This window comes from Carassius auratus, chromosome 38, assembly GCF_003368295.1.
Source record: "Carassius auratus strain Wakin chromosome 38, ASM336829v1, whole genome shotgun sequence".
NCBI lineage: Eukaryota > Metazoa > Chordata > Actinopteri > Cypriniformes > Cyprinidae > Carassius > Carassius auratus.
In genome coordinates this window covers 22,181,019-22,198,849 of record NC_039280.1, presented here as the reverse complement: position 1 = coordinate 22,198,849, position 17,831 = coordinate 22,181,019, and positions in this window count along the sequence as shown.

Here is a 17,831-nt window from a genome sequence, read left to right as displayed (position 1 = left end):
CTAAAAACTCTGCATGTAATTGTGACGATCACGACCCAGTGAGACACAGGAAGAGAGAGATCCAATTGCAAGTATGTTTATTAGGGTAATCCAATTCGTAGTCGAAACAAGCCAGTTCAAAACCATTAAACAATCAAAAAAAAGAAAACAAACAGGGAAAGAACAGGAAGGGAACAGGAACTCGGAATGCAAGTAATCTCGGAAGACGAGAAAACAGGATAACGAAAGGAAACGGAAGGAAAGGACTCCATAAAGACAAACAGGAAAAGATGGGTAAATATAGGGAGGCTAATGACTAATAAGTGAAGATGCCTGGTGCAATTAACAGGAGTGCAATTACTGTGATGAAGGGACAAGGCTAGTGGGAATCAACTGTGGGCGGCAGATCCTTTTCCAATTTGGCGCCTACACTCTGGAATAACCTCAATGCAGTCACCCGGATCCAGTATGTATCCAGACCAGATGGTGGATCAGCACCTACAAAGGACCTCTACATCCCTGAAAGACATCGGAGACCAGGACAACTAGAACCCCAGATACAGATCCCCTGTAAAGACCTTGTCTCAGATGACCATCAGGACAAGACCACAGGAAACGGATGATTCTTCTGCGCAATCTGACTTTGCTCCTGGAATTGAACTACTGGTTTCGTCTGGTCAGAGGAGTACTGGCCCCCCGACTGAGCCTGGTTTCTCCCAAGGTTTTTTTCTCCATTCTGTCACTGATGGAGTTTTGGTTCCTTGCCACTGTCACCTCTGGCTTGCTTAGTTGGGGTCACTTCATCTACAGAGATATTGTTGACACTATTTAAACTGAACAGAGATGACATCACTGAATTCAATGATGAACTGCCTTTAACTGACACTTTGCATTATTGACACTGTTTTGCTAATGAATGTTCAGTTGCTTTGACGCAATGTATTTTGTTTAAAGTGCTGTATAAATAAAGGTGACTTGACTTGACTTGTCTTGACATATGAGTCACATTCAATTATGAACCCGATATTGTGACATCTTATAAGATTTTCACAATGTGATAGACCACAAACATGAGCATAAAAAATCCTAGATTTAACCGTTTTGCTCATATTGTGTGTCTTGTGCCATGATGTGTGGGTGGAGGTCTAGAGTGAGTCCCAGTCTAGAGTGAGCTGCAGCCAGCTTGAGTGAGCAGAGGCGGGCAGCTTGAGAATGGTGCTGCAGGCGGATTCTACAAAGGAGTATACCTTGGTCAACCCTGGCTGATGACAACCCTGGGCTGGACTCCTCTTCATCTACGGTGAAAGCTGATCTGGCGATCCACAGTGCAAGTTGATGTATTTCCTCAACAACCAAGCAGGGATCAGCTCAAGGCATGACGAAGCAGATATCGTCCTCTTTCGGAAGGCCAAACAAAGTAGTTTCGCTTTCACAGTGAAACACACAGCATCTTTACGACATGGTGTTGGCGGCAACAACAATAATAAAAAAAGAGAATTAAAGGTACGCCTTCTTTCTTTGCGTGAACATGCGATGTGCGATGTAATGCAAATCTTCCCACATACTGACGTAGACATGTGGGGGTGTGCTAGAATGAGCCGGTTCTGGGGGGGGTATGGACAAGTGTTCACTTTTATAAAGAATATCTCTTTGGATTTGAGACTTTAGTCTTTGCAACTTCACTGAACTTCTTTATTCACCAAGAGCTTGTAATACTCCAAAGAGAAAGGAAAATTGAAATCACATCATATGACTCCTTTAAATAAAGGTTCTATTTCGAATTGAGTCCAAGTCCTTAACCAACTGAGTTTGAGTGAGAGACATTTATGAATGTTTTGTCATTTTAATTTCATTTTGTTAATATTTTTCTCTTTCAATTTACACATGACATGATTCGACTGTACTCCGTGGAAAATAAAAATCCAAAATATCCAAGTAAAGTCTGTGTAAAGTTTAAGTGCAAGTCAGATTTATTTCCACCGTTTGTTCTGCTTGATTTTAATGAAGCAAATGTGTGGTAAATTATAAATTGTGCCAACATGCTGAGATCAGAAGACAGTCGAGTCCGAAATAAGACCTAGTCCAAATAAAAATATGGTCTTGGACTAAGTTTTAAGGTTTTGGATGTGCATGCTGTACTTTTGAATTCTAGTTACCTTCGACTATGGGTTTCTCACATAAAAACTTTTCATTGCATACAGTGAGTCAGTACATTTGGGAAGTGGCACTGAAGGAAGAAAACACTTGCCAAGTGGACATATTAGCCAATGCAATAATTTCAAAATGGCCAAATGTTGACCCATTTAATCATTAGTGTTCATGTCAGTCAGACTTTGGTGCGTATACTGTACATGCAAGATCATAAATATGCACGCTAAAACAGAAAGAGAAATGTGCTTGCAGCTGTGAGTTTGAGGATTACATAACCTACAGTGCAGAGGATTTGCTATTTAAGTATTTTCCTGGCCCACAAACAATCAAAGACATAAAGAGCTGAGTCTGGTGAACAGCATACTTGCATCAGGCCCACTGTAATGGATTCAGATGCCTTCTGATGAGATTGAGATTGATTTTCTTTTTGAGCTCCTCAGTTGTTGACTGTGCGGGCTGAAGGAGTGCAGCTGCTGTCCTCATTTTCACAAACACACACACAGAGGTCTCACCGTCACTCTGTTGCTCCGATGGACTCGCCGTATCCATGGAAACGCTCCGATGCTGATGCTGGCAAACTGGTGATCTACTTTGGCTTGGAGGGGATGTGGCATGCTGTGATGGGATATTGGCTAAATCATCTCGGATGCAAGGACAGACAGGGCTGTAGAGCACGGAAAGTGAACAGGGTATGGGTGGAATTTCAGAGAAATCCACAAATAAAACAAGAGGCAAAGATGCTCTCGTCACAACAAGAAGCAATGCATCTGCACCATATACCAAACATGTGTTAGTTACAATCGTTGCAGCAATTCATGCCATGTTATGGATGTATTCAATTATATACTTAAAAGTATGTATTTATGCAAAAGTGTTACTGCAAAGCCCTTTAAAGCTTTTTTTTTTAAAAGGGTTGTTTTTCTCACGTAGATGCAAAACATTAATAATACTAAAGTGAGCTCCATCTAGAGGCTGAAGAGCAATAAGATAAAAACACAGCTGGGTCATTCTGTTGTGCCATATTGAAAAGGGAAGCACATTTAACAAGGTTTAAAACATTATGTCAACTACTAATGTGTTCAAGAGAATTGAGCAGACTTAAACTAACAGTAGATTTTAATGGGCAACACTTTATACATTCTACTAACTATAAGTAACTTTGTATACTATAAGTAACTTCATGTGAACTAAATCTCCTACCTTTAATCCTAACCTAACAGGCTACTAATACTCTAATGAGAGTTAGTTGACACATAGCTGCAAAGTTATCCCAGCATGAATGACGTGGGTGGGAAATTGAAAATTGAGAATTAATCAACAAGAGTGTAGCTGTAATGATCCTACAGTTGCTCTCCTAAATGAAGAAGGAAATGTCAGGTCATGTATAACCAGCCCAGAGGGCAGACAACACACTGTGTGTGTGTGTGTGTATTTGTGTGTGAAAACAATGGCTTCTGACTCATATCTTTAGTCACTTGACACCTATAAAATCAGCTACCAAAAACCTTTAACAAACCACGTCACCACGTTTACTCCTCTCACACAGCCAGACAGGGAACCTGGTAATAGGATTTATCTTAAAGAAGCATTCAAATTGGTTTCAGGTTGTTCTTTTTCATTATTTCCAAAAATTCTGTAAATATCAGTATTATCAATATTATTTTGAAAAATCCTCATCTGGTAATCACAAATGACTAGATAAATCATGAAAAGATGGGTGACACCATTATGGATTTACTGCCTTACTGGAATAAGGCTTTGTGAGTTTTTATATTCAATTAAACTGTTTATTCATTGTTGGAGATGATTTGCATAGCTTCATGGATATCATGTCATTGTTGAAAGATAGGACATTACCATACTCTCCATTAACTCTTTCAGGCCTCAAACACTGCTCCAGTCCTCCATCCCTCATCCATTATGAAGCACTTCAGATCAATGTGGTCTATGTGTCTACAGCTCACATTCTTTCATCATTTCCTCGCCCTCAAGGAATCTGTTTTAGGAATATCCTGGTTGCTTTTTGCATATAATAACTGTTAATTAGTTTGAAAGCCTGTTTCTACCACAGAATAATACTAATAATAAAAAAAGTAATTATGATCTTTTTTTCTCCCATAATTCTGACAGTGTTTTGCATAATTGTGATAACATAAACTCAGAACTCTGACATTATTCCTCAAAGTTTACAACTTGCAATTCTGTCTTAATATCATTTTTCTTACCAGAAGCCACTCTGTATCTCACTCAGCAAAAGTTCATGGGGACCCAGCACTTCATCCGCCCCACCAGCAGATGACCAGATGTCGATCACTGCATCGGGGATGACCTAGGCTCTGGAGATGAGGATTCAGCTCCGTTGCCTCCTTCTGGGAGAGTGGCTTTGCCTGAATCAGATCCTGAGCTGACTGCTATGCTTGCCCGGGACGCCGAGAACCATCAGACTCGGCTATCAATTGAGTTCGCCCGGCGTCCTCCCAAGTTCAGGGGCATACAGTTCACCTCTGTGCTGGACAATGCTCCCGACTTGCGAGCGGAAATCGCTGTCCTGCTGGCGAAGGATGCAATAGAGCCGGTCCCTCCAGCCTATATGAAGTCGGGGTTTTACAGCCCGTACTTCATTGTACCCAAGAAAGGCGGTGGGTTGCGGTTACTGCCAATCCTGGACCTGCGCATTCTGAACCGGGCCCTTCACAAGTTCCCGTTCAGGATGTAGAGGATGTAGGATCCCGTTCAAATGCAGAGACTTATCCTTCGATGCGTTCGTCCATGAGATTGGTTCACAGCGATCGACCTGAAGGATGCATACTTTCATGTCTCGATTATCCCCCGACACAGGCCGTTTCTCCGCTTTGCGTTCAAGGGGCGGGCATATCATACAAGGTCCTCCCCCTCGTTCCCTTGAGGAAAGCAGGCATTCGCATTCTCAACTATGCATCGGTCTTGGTTACCCCCTCCTTTCTAGGGGCAGAGGTTCCCCTAGTGCAAGTGTCCAGGCATGTTGTTGTTTCAACAGATGCCTCTGCCATCAGCTGGGGTGCCATGTGCAATGGGCATGCAGCGTCGGGCAACTGGACAGGGCCTCGCTTGCAGTAGCATATCAATTGCTCTTCGCTTCAGATCGAGGCTGCATACTTATCCGTACGGACAACACTCTCACGACAGCCTGACAGACTGTCCTGCTGATCTGGAGACACTTCAGGGGCGCTCAGGTAGACCTGTTCTGTAGTTGGCAAGTCAGGTAGAAAGCACAACCTGGTCATCAGGACCTCAGACCAGCTCTTTGTCTGCTTCGAAGACAGGGCTACACCTAACACGTTTGTGAGATTCTATAATCTTTCTGTAGAGCCTGTGTCCTCTCTCCTACTTGCCTCAGACCTGGCCTGCAATGCTGGACCGGCTCGGTGTCAATCACGCTTGCTACGCCATTCCCCTCCATGGACCAGATATGTGCGCTTAAGTGCTTCTCAGTTCAGTTTCCCTCTTGGCAAACCCTGTAGAAGTTCCTCCCGCACCTTTGGCAGTCAGGCGTGGCGGAGTGCCAGATGCCAGGTCCAGCACTTGTGTGTATGCCCAAGGTCAGCCCTTGTGCTGGGCTAGGTGCCCATGTGTAGTGATCCCCCCTTTATTGGGGTGATCTCACATGTGTATTCTTCCCTGGTACGGCTTCCCTCACTGTTAGCCCATGTCTTTCCCTGGCAGAGGTCTCTCTGCCGCCCCTGCTGTGTAGTTATCTCACCCCAGGTGGCCTGAGTCTACCGCAGGGACATGCAAATGTATCACTGGCCCATGGCCAGTCCATATGCATAATTCCACATGTTACCTCCTATGCGCAGGACGTGGTTCCGCAGCATCCCCCTACTTGGGTACGCTTTCCCAGTGTTATCCAATTGTCACTGTATGGAACAGCAGTTCTGCCTAAGCCCTGTCCTGTCCTCCGCCCCAACTGGTGTGGGGGGACTTGCTGGCTTTCACAGGGCACTGGAGGGGGTAAGCAATTTTGGCGTTTTCTATACGGATCCCCGATTTCATCAGTCATTGACATAACATTAACGTGACTGACTGAAAGGGAACGTCCCAGTTACATATGTAACCCTCGTTCCCTGATGGAGGGAATGGAGACATTACATTACGTTGCCAAAGTTGGTGTACCACCTCTGTATGGCCGGGGCACACCGTCTCGGCTTCTCAACTAAAAACTGTTTGAGCGATCGCACACTCTCTCCTTTTCTACCCGCCCAGCGGGGCGGGGTGCGCGATGCAAATCTTGCACGCCAATATTAATTGGCTAGTTTTGTTAACACTAGAAGGTGATTCATCTCTCTAGCGAGATCCCCGATTTCGTCAGTCACTGACGTAACATCTCCATTCCCTCGTAATGGGATGACCCCAGATGATGCTGACCCCTCAGAGGACATCAGATGATGCTTACCCTGAATCAACAAACAGAACTAACAAATACTGCTACAAGTGTGACTGCATCATATAATAATTGCTGTTAATAGTGTTCATCGTCTGGCTGACTACGTCTTGTATACATTTTTCTTAAAAATCCTGTCATACATGCACAAACTGACAGTCACCACTTCTAAGCTACTACTAAATATTGTAGAAACTTAATTTTCTGTAAAGTTGCTTTGTAATGATTTGTATTGTAAAAAGTGCTATACAAATAAACTTGAATTGAACTGAAGACAGAACTGCTTGTGTTTCCATCAAACCTATCGTTTCATCACAATTTCATCATCAAGTTAGACACATCAACGATAATTCCTTTAAAAACAGCCAGAAACCTTGGAGTTATGATTGATGATCAGCTGACTTTCTCAGACCACATTGCTAAAACTGTCCAATCCTGCAGATTGCTTTATTATTTTTTATTTGCTTTATTCAACATCAAGAAGATCAGGCCCTTTCTTTCGGATCATGCTGCACAACTCCTTGTTCAAGCTCTTGTTCTGTCCAGGCTGGACTATTGCAATGCCCTCTCTGCAGGTCTTCCAGCCATTTCTATCAAACCTTTACAATTAATCCAGAACGAATACACATCACACCTGTTTGTTTACACTGGCTACCAATAGCTGCTCGCATAAAATTGAAGGCATTGATGTTTACCTACAAAATCACCACTGGCTCTGCACTCATTTACCTAAATTCATTACTTCAGATTCATTACTTCCGCCCTCTAGAAGTTTGCGTTCTGCAAGTGAATGTGGCTTTATTGTTTTTCCCAAAGTGGCACAAAATCACTTTCAATGACTTTTATATTAAATGTTCCCTCCTGGTGGAATGACCTTCCCAACTCAATCCGAGCAGCTGAGTCCTTAGCCATCTTCAAGCATCGGCCAAAAACACATCTCTTCCATCTTTATTTGACCCTCTAACTTTAGCACTCACTATTCTAATTCTATTCTTTTTTAAAAAAGACTTGCACTCTATTAATTTATTTACTGCTACTGTTAGACTAACACTATTTTCTCTTTTTGTATTCTATATATCTATCTATTTTCTTTTTATTTATTATACAATGAAGAAAAGCAAAAAGGCCTCTAACACAAGCCTAATGTCTTTAAAACTATTCTATCTGGTTTATTTCTACTTATTATGTAATAATAAAAAATAATAAAAAACTTGCCCCATGTACTACGTTAAACACTGAGACTTGTTATAGCACTTGTGTATCATTGCTCTTTTGTCAATTTTGATTACTTCCATTGTCCTCATTTGTAAGTCGCTTTGGATAGAAGTGTCTGCTAAATGACTAAATATTAATGCAAATGTAATTTTATAATATGCAAGTTAAAAATGGCTCACTATTTGCCAGGTATTGAGTTAAAATAACTTTTTTATGTGTTTATTACTGCTTATCAATTATTTATAATGCATTTGTTATTTGTATTATTATTAGTCATTTATGATTGAACACCATTATAATGAACCCTTTATAAAGGCAACCTTAATGTAGCGTGTTACAGAGATCAGTAACATGAGGGTTGGCAAAATGTAAATTTTTTCTCAAACTATCAGTTTCATTTGTCAGATACAGTGCATCAAAGGAATAGAGGTCACTTTTGGTCTTTATCTCTGTTCGTTTTGCTACAGACAAATTATGATCCACATACAAAACATGAAATAAGGTTATGGTTGCCTACACAGCAGTAAGTAATTGAAAGGCTTGACACTGGAAAACAAAAGCTATATTCAAGACTGCAAATTGAATTTGCTCATATCCATTAATGTCACTACAGCAAGAGAGAAAGAGAGAAAATGCTCTTCAAGGTAATTACCTTCAATTTTCTGCTATTAAACTCCATCAGAATGGACAGAGCACATATCAGAGATGAATCCGCACACATGCAGAGAGCACTGGCCTCCATGCGGGAACAACCTTTATTTACTCATATTTACTTATACAGACACCTTTGAGCTAACCAACTAGTGAATAACTTGAAACCGGAATACATGAGGTCTATAATTAGAAAAAAATAAGGATGCAATTGTCTGGTATGTGTATTTTTTAATTTTGTGAAATATTCTGCAGCAGTAAATTAAGACTGTAAAATGTTTCACATGAATTTGAATAATTTTGGAGCTCTGTGGACTCTTCATAAGCGGTCTGTTAAAGAAGTCATTCAGACCTACTCAATAGTTTTCATGCATCCTGTTTACCATGGCAAGAATACATAAGTACTGAAATGCTTTCCTGTTATTTTCTATTCCAGTCGATGTCATTTGGTCAACAGCAAATGGAAAGGTTCAGAAAGGCAACAGTCCTTAGCTGGTTTCAGATGCAGGTAAAATAATTTTTAATAAGAACAACAACAAAACTACAACAACAAAACAATAATTACATAAAGCAACCAGGGTTCTGGGGTCCACAAATTAAACCTATTTTCTTTTCTTTTTTCTTTGAAGAATGCCTTGGAAAACCTTGATATATGAGGTAGACCAATTGGAAAACTTTTGGGCATTTTATTTTTATAAAGAATATAATTGTTTTATATTTTATAAATATTTTATATTTATAAAATATCAATCATTAAATCTTAATATAAATGACTGAAGTTGTGTAAATTAATTAGTTAAAAAGAGTAAGATCCTTCAAGAACTCTCAGCTCTTATTTTAATTACACACACACGCACACGCACACACACACACTATATATATATATATATATATATATATATATATATATATATATATATATATATATATATATATATATATATATATATGAGAAGCACTGGCGTAAGTTGCTGTCTTTAATAGCAAAACCTGTAATGCATTATCAAAATAAATAAAAAAAAATACAATGTGAAGAGCAGTAAATTAAATATTCACAGTGTTTGGGATCTCAACTGTTTTCTTCTGAAAAACGTGAGTCTCATTGACACGGAAGACAAAACAATATCCAATCACACCCATCTGATCTACATAGCGCTCACAATAGACCTGCAAAAGCAAAGTAGCTGGTGTGAGTTCTGGGTTTGCAGTCAGATCAGCTGGGGGAAATGTCAACTATAAAGACAAACACACTTCCAGACCAGAAGACTCTGGCTCCCTCTACAGGCTGGAGTTTTGAAAACTCATAGATCAACTGGCCTAGCCTCAGGTTTATTTATTTGCTGTGTGAAGCAGTGTAGTTTTAAAGAGCTTAAGCCATTGAAAGCACATCTGTGAGGCAGAAACAAAGAACAAGTACAGATAATGGAGGTAGTCATAACACCTTTATCTTGACTGCTGAAACAACTAATACATGTACATGCTATTAAAATAGAACAGATGATTAAATCCATTCCTTCTGGAATTATATATACATTAAGAAATTCTGGTCAAAAGTTAAATATAAACTTCTAGATGTTAATCTTCTGTTATCACCCTCAATGTTTCTGTTGGGCGATCTTTCTTCCATTAATTAAAAAATAAATAAAAATAAAACATTTATCTTTACTTCATCCATACTAGCAAAAAAACACAAAGAAACATTAAGCTGGAAGGATAGAACTAAGATATCTATAACACAATGGTTAAACCTATTAATAGTCACTTTAAAATAACTAAAATCATGTAGAAATAAAATGACTGCAGTTGAGTTTGAAACATGAATCAAGGCATAAAACTAAGGTGTCGATAAATTGGATACTTGGAGACTTGCATTTAAGTTGTTAACTGAGTATAGTGTTAAGTATATGTTTTTCATATATTAAAATCTTTTATTGCCTTGTTATGTGTTCAGCATGTGTGGTATTGTATTGCTCATGTCTGTTTGATATATGATTTATTTGTCTACATTGTGTGTATATTGAAGTGAAGTGAAGTGAAGTGACATTCAGCCAAGTATGGTGACCCATACTCAGAATTTGTGCTCTGCATTTAACCCATCCGAAATGCACACACACATAGCAGTGAACACACACACACACACACACACACTGTGAGCACACACCCGGAGCAGTGGGCAGCCATTTATGCTGCGGCGCCCGGGGAGCAGTTGGGGGTTCAATGCCTTGCTCAAGGGCACCTAAGTCGTGGTATTGAAGGTAGAGAGAGCACTATTTATCTACCCACAATACCCACAATTCCTTCCAGCCTGAGACTAGAACCCACAACCCTTCGATTGGGAGTCCAACCCTCTAACCATTAGGCCACGACTTCCCCATATTGTATTGTATTATATTATATGTATTGTACTGTTTCATCATTATCATTATTTAAAACATATGAGTACATTTTTTCAGTATTCTTTGATGAGTAGAAGGATCCAAAGATCAGCATTTATGTGAAATAAAAAGCTTTTGCAACATTATACACTACATTATTCAAAAGCTTAGAGTTTTTTTTTTTTTTGATCAGCAAATCAGAATATCAGAATTATTTCTGAAGGATCGTGTGAATGGAGTAATGATGCTAAAAATTCAGCTTTGAAATCTCAATTAGTGACATTTAGAAATATATTTAAATATAAATCAGTCATTGCTTTGCTTTACTTTGGATCAAATAAATGCAGGCTTGGTGAACCGAAGAGACTTCTTTAAAAAACATTAACAAGCTTACTGTTCAAAAACTTTTTTTTGGTAGTGTATAGGCAACTTTAATTTCTCTCTAACTTCAGGCTAATAATTGGCTTAGAAATCTATAACTGCTGGACAATAACAAATAATAATGATCTGTTTATATACTACAAACACTTGTTTATCACATAATAAGGCAGAATAGTTTCTTGTAATAATAATGTGTTCGTGTTTCCAAAAGTGTCTGTCAGACACTTTAGCCCGTGGGACACTTTAACCCATCAGACAAACACTCACCCATCAGACAAACACTCGCCCGCCAGACAAACACTGACCCGCCAGACAAACACTCACCCATCAGACAAAAACTCGCCCGCCAGACAAACACTGACCCGCCAGACAAACACTCGCCCACCAGACAAACACTGACCCGCCAGACAAACACTCACCCATCAGACAAACACTCGCCCGCCAGACAAACACTCACCCATCAGACAAACACTAGCCCACCAGACAAACACTGACCCGCCAGACAAACACTCACCCATCAGACAAACACTGACCCGCCAGACAAACACTGACCCACCAGACAAACACTCACCCATCAGACAAACACTCGCCCGTCAGACAAACACTGACCCACCAGACAAACACTGACCCACCAGACAAACACTCACCCATCAGACAAACACTCGCCCGTCAGACAAACACTGACCCGCCAGACAAACACTGACCCGCCAGACAAACACTCACCCATCAGACAAACACTAGCCCACCAGACAAACACTGACCCGCCAGACAAACACTGACCCGCCAGACAAACACTCGCCCATCAGACAAACACTGACCCACCAGACAAACACTGACCCACCAGACAAACACTCACCCATCAGACAAAAACTCGCCCGCCAGACAAACACTGACCCGCCAGACAAACACTCGCCCACCAGACAAACACTGACCCGCCAGACAAACACTCACCCATCAGACAAACACTCGCCCGCCAGACAAACACTCACCCATCAGACAAACACTAGCCCGCCAGACAAACACTGACCCGCCAGACAAACACTCACCCATCAGACAAACACTGACCCGCCAGACAAACACTGACCCACCAGACAAACACTCACCCATCAGACAAACACTCGCCCGTCAGACAAACACTGACCCACCAGACAAACACTGACCCACCAGACAAACACTCACCCATCAGACAAACACTCGCCCGTCAGACAAACACTGACCCGCCAGACAAACACTGACCCGCCAGACAAACACTCACCCATCAGACAAACACTAGCCCACCAGACAAACACTGACCCGCCAGACAAACACTGACCCGCCAGACAAACACTCGCCCATCAGACAAACACTGACCCACCAGACAAACACTGACCCACCAGACAAACACTCACCCATCAGACAAACACTCGCCCGTCAGACAAACACTGACCCGCCAGACAAACACTCACCCATCAGACAAACACTAGCCCACCAGACAAACACTGACCCGCCAGACAAACACTGACCCGCCAGACAAACACTCACCCATCAGGCAAACACTGACCCGCCAGACAAACACTCGCCCGCCAGACAAACACTGACCCGCCAGACAAACACTCACCCATCAGGCAAACACTGACCCGCCAGACAAACACTGACCCACCAGACAAACACTCACCCATCAGACAAACACTCGCCCGTCAGACAAACACTGACCCACCAGACAAACACTGACCCACCAGACAAACACTCACCCATCAGACAAACACTCGCCCGTCAGACAAACACTGACCCGCCAGACAAACACTCGCCCACCAGACAAACACTGACCTGCCAGACAAACACTCGCCCACCAGACAAACACTGACCCGCCAGACAAACACTCGCCCACCAGACAAACACTGACCAGCAAGACAAATACTGACCCGCAAGACAAACACTCAACTACCAGACAAACACTGACCCATAAGACAAACACTCACCAACCAGACAAACACTTACCTGCCTCTTAACAAACATCACATAATGCTACATACCAGGGGCGTAGGCTACCCATCTTTTCAGAAGTGAGGGGGACAGAAATTACATATATATACGATTACAATATAATATAAAACATTACAATAAAAAAAATTCTGTAATCTATAGCCTACCAGTCAACAGTTTTAGAACAATAAGATTTTTTATGTTTTTAAAGAAGTCTCTTCTGCTCACCAAGCCTGCATTTATTTGAACCAGAATACAGCAAAAGCAGTAATATTGTGAAATATTTTTACTATTTAAAATAACTGTTTTCTATTTGAATATATTTTAAAATGTAATTTATTCCTGTGATCCAAGCTGTATTTTCAGCATCATTACTCAAGTCTTCAGTGTCTCATCGTTCAGAAATCATTCTAATATGCTGATTTGCTGATTATCATTATTTAAAACATATGAGTACATTTTTTCAGTATTCTTTGATGAGTAGAAGGATCCAAAGATCAGCATTTATGTGAAATAAAAAGCTTTTGAAACATTATACACTACATCATTCAAAAGCTTAGAGTTTTTTTTTTTGTTTTTTTGAGCAGCAAATCAGAATATCAGAATTATTTCTGAAGGATCGTGTGAATGGAGTAATGATGCTAAAAATTCAGCTTTGAAATCTCAATTAGTGACATTTAGAAATATATGTTTCGCTTTACTTTGGATCAAATAAATGCAGGCTTGGTGAACCGAAGAGACTTCTTTAAAAAACATTAACAAGCTTACTGTTCAAAAACTTTTGATTGGTAGTGTATAGGCAACTTTAATTTTTCTCTAACTTCAGGCTAATAATTGGCTTAGAAATCTATAACTGCTGGACAATAACAAATAATAATGATCTGTTTATATACTACAAACACTTGTTTATCACATAATAAGGCAGAATAGTTTCTTGTAATAATAATGTGTTCATGTTTCCAAAAGTGTCTGTCAGACACTTTAGCCCGTGGGGGAAAACATTGCATTGGCGCCAATCATGCTGAAGAGTTGTTGTGTCATTTTCTGTACCTCCAATAAACTAACAAATTATGAAATGAAGTTCTACAACCTTCCTAATAAACATACAGAACTGGAAAGGATAACAAAATGGCTACAAGCAATAAGATGTGAGGATGATCAAGGGAAGTTGTGGAAATCCCAAGACTATGTGTATGTGTTCAGTCGGCATTCATCCCAGGCAGGCTACGTTAACATTGTGTTCATTATTAACGTTATCAAAACTGTGTAAGGTTGTTTCAGAAAGTGGCATACATATATAATTAGCCTTAACATTCTACCTTAAGCAAAACTATGTAACGTTAGCCTAGTGTCGAACATAAACCTGTTTACCCACTTAAGTTGGATTCCCATGCTAAACATGGACAAAGTTAGAAAAATTAAGTTGTACGTTTGAAGGAGTTTTTTTGTTCCAAAAATACCTCTTCCGGTTTGTCACAAGTTTCGGAAAGTTTTTTTCGAGTGTCCTTCATCCTGAGGGCACGTCTGCCGGGAGAGCGCGCGCTCCTGTATAGCAGAGCACTGAGAGCACAACAGACTTCACTGATCAGAGCGAGAGCATCGCGAAATGTCACAAAAGAAGTGTGTTTTTGGTTGCCAGGGCAAGACAACCCTGCACAGATTACCAAAAGAGAAACAGCATTAAGGGACCAGTGGATGGAGTTTATTTTTACAGAGCATCAACAGAGTTGTGCAAGTGTTTGTGTTTGTTCCCTGCAGTTCGAAGATGCTTGTTTTACAAACAAAGCCCAGTTTGACGACAGATTTGCGTATCGTTTATTTCTTAAGGATGATGCAGTCCCAACGAAAAAGGGTCACGATTGTGTGTTGGAACCACAGGCGGTGAGTAAAACTGCTTCAAATATCTCCGTGTTATTAACTTAGCTATCGGCGCGTAAGCACATCAAGTAAACAACATGCGATGTTGTCATCAAACTGCACTTTCCACATGTACAGCTTAAAAAAAAAAGACGACATAAAGTGGTACTTAGTCATTTTCCAAAACCGCTAAGCAAATATTTACAGTTTCAATACATACCACATAGAGACGTCGTTGCTGTAGTCGTTGCTGCTGCTGCTCTTGTTCAATTTCAGCCTCTGGATCTGATTCTGGATCATAAATGTATGGCTGAATCTGACTGTTAGCCATGGTTTGTTTTGGATGATGTTTTTTTCTTGACGTAATGTCATGTTTTTTTTTCCTCACGGTAATGTCACAGCTTCCAGACGCTCTCAACTCAAAAGCTTACGCGCGTTTGTGATTTTTTTTTAGCTCCGCCCACACGTCACGCCTCCAGCCACTCGTGTTTTTCCGGGAAAAAAACGGTACAGACTAACTTTCTCTTATAAATATAATAAAACTAAATACTTTTTGGAGTTATGAAGGATGCAGTACCACTCTATAGGTACTCAAGATTAACAGGATATTGAGTGAAAATGAGCATTTCACCCCCCCCCCCCCCTTTAAAAAAGCATGTGGACAGGTAACAACTTAGTTTTGTGTCAGAACTTTTACACTTTCATTCATAAATTCACCCCGTCTGTGTTTGAGAAACGATTGAATCGCGGAATCCAGTCAAAAATATATATGTATAAAGCAGAACGACACCGAATTTGGCTATTTTTGAATGAAAACATCTATATTAGGGCTGTAAAATTAATCAAATATCGATATGGACTTGTGTATATGAATATAAAAGTTAAAAGATACTACAATTTTTCTACGTGTCTCTGGGAATGAGCGCTCAATATGTGCATTTTTGTCATACATATACACATGTTCGCAGTGTTTTCCCCCACTCCGGCTCCGCCCTCGCCACGCCCCCAGCTATGACTAAATGCCGACTGTATGTATAGCTGGACGCTTCTGTCCATATTAGGAGTTTCCTGGTATGAGGAGACTGTCCTGTCTCTTTGAGTTTAAATCTATATTTATTCACCAGCTCTTGAAAACGTCTATGCGAACACTGAAAAAGTGCGGGGGATGAATTTCCATGATGATAAAAGTGGGGGGGGGGGCACGTCTCGTGCGTCCCCCACGTAATCTACACCCCTGTTGCATACATAACAATAATGAATATTTATGAAAATAAATGAAGGCAATACAGCTTTATGACCACATTCACAAAACATTAAATTTTTTATATCTGAAATTTAATCCACAGAAAAAGTGCCCTCCAAGAATGATTATTAACCGCATAAACCCTTGTAATTTCTTGTGGTGTGAATGCACTGAAGTAAATTGTAATTAAGAAATAATGTTTTTCTTTCTGATTAATGACAGTATATACTGTGGATGTCACAGTCAGACCCATGGCAGCTGTGACGCTCGCCTAATCAATTACTCTGTTTATTTATTTATTTGTTTGTTTAAAGATAATTTATCAGGTCATGACACTTGTATTACTTCCGTAAGGCAAAAATGTTTATTTTTATTTTTTTATTTTTTTAACTCAAATTCTGGGTTCAGTCTGTTTTACTAGTTTCTTTGTCAAATTTGTCAGTAGTAGTTTTTCTATTACTCTTATTGCAGACAGGTGGCGCAGTTGCGCAGTCCGCAGTGAGAAATCTGCAGTTATAAACTGTAACACATTTATACATGAATTTAGCTTTATGCAATAACCAACATACTATTTTGAGAATCAGATAGAAACAATTAACAATTTAGATGCAATGGCACGAAAATGAAAATGATGACAGGAGGCCATCATGACCCCCATCATTACCTGGGAGAGAAGCGCCCAGGGGCATCTGACCTTCACAAAACATTAAAGGACAAATTAATCTTAACTATTTTAATTTTGTAAAAGCCAACTCAATTGCTCAAAATGGTCATCTGAATGTCCCTAGGATTTTTTTTTTCATGTTTACCTGACACACACACAGACACACACCAGTAATACTCTTCTTTTTTTTTCAGACTATTTCATCTGACGTGGAGGTAAGCTGAAGCTAATGCCACCAATTTACTCTCACTCAACTCTAATATTTTGGGGGCCTTTTGCCGAATATTAAGTAAGCCATCTTACCTCAAGGGTACAACTTTACCTGTACACTTAATAAATGTACAGGAAAAATAAATAAATAAATAAATAAATAAATAGTAGTAATAATAATAATAATAATTGTATATATATATATATATATATATATATATATATATATATATATATATATATATATATATATATACCTCAGATCTAAATTAATTATTCTACCCTTTAATCGGCAGTAAACAAATATATTAATTTTTAATGTAATATAAAGACAATATATATATATATATATATATATATATATATATATATATATATATATATATATATATATATATATATATACATATAAAATTAAAGTTTAGAAAAAGAAAACGAAAATATAAAAAAATGATGTAAAAGCAGTGCAGAACCTTTTTTTTTTTTTTACTTTTTGTTGTGTGACACAATACAGGCACTTGATGCAAGGTTATGTGATGATTGCAGTATACCGAAATGATGAATATTCATCAGTCACTCAACACTTGGGTGGAATGTTGTGGATCCACTTCTGGTCTTCTCACGGGATCTATTCTATTCTATTCTATTCTATTCTATTCTATTCTATTCTATTCTATTCTATTCTATTCGCCACTTATGACAGCGTCTCGAAGAGCAGTAACA